We start from the raw sequence: 469 nt of genomic DNA, 5'->3' as shown, positions 1-469 counted from the left end.
GGGCCGGCGCCAGCTCCGAGCTCCTCCCACGCCCGCCGGCCGCCGAGATGGCGCCTGCGCAGCGCGGCTCGGCCCGGGTCGTCCCCCTCCTCCCCTTCCCCTAGCAACGGTCGTAGCGCCCGCCTCCGTCCTTCGGCCGCGCTCGCGCACGCGCGCCCCTTCCGGCCGCCCGGCCCCGCCCTCGCCGTCACCCGTAACAACCACTGGAGCCTCGCCGCGCCCCTCCCTTGCCCGCCCCCCCTTCCCCCCCCGGTCCACTCCCAGGAACCGGCGGCGGAGCTGCGATCGCAGGCAGTGGAACGGCGACGGCACCCCGGAGCCGCCGGCATGAGCTCCCCCCGCCGCCCCGCGTTCCGGGCCCGGCCTTTCTGACAAGAGGTAGGCGCGCGTCGCCGCGGCGGGCTCCGAGCGCGCCCCCGGCCCGGCCCGGCCCCTCCCGGCGTCGCGGGGCCCTTCGCGGCCCCCCGGC

General features: G+C 80.6%; 1 protein-coding gene across 3 annotated transcripts in view; it reads left to right on the top strand.

Annotated features, from left to right (window-relative positions):
• Positions 1-253: 253 nt before the first annotated feature.
• Positions 254-469, top strand: part of SEC14L1 (SEC14 like lipid binding 1) — a 51,962-nt gene continuing 51,746 nt past the window's right edge. For all 3 annotated transcript variants that reach the window (XM_049635617.1, XM_049635614.1, XM_049635616.1), the window contains exon 1: positions 254-378. The gene's annotated coding sequence lies outside the window, so the exon portion shown is untranslated. The remainder of the gene's footprint in view (positions 379-469) is intronic.

This window comes from Panthera uncia, chromosome E1 (assembly GCF_023721935.1).
Source record: "Panthera uncia isolate 11264 chromosome E1, Puncia_PCG_1.0, whole genome shotgun sequence".
Taxonomy (NCBI): Eukaryota; Metazoa; Chordata; class Mammalia; order Carnivora; family Felidae; genus Panthera; species Panthera uncia.
This window is presented reverse-complemented; position numbering and strand designations above follow the sequence as displayed.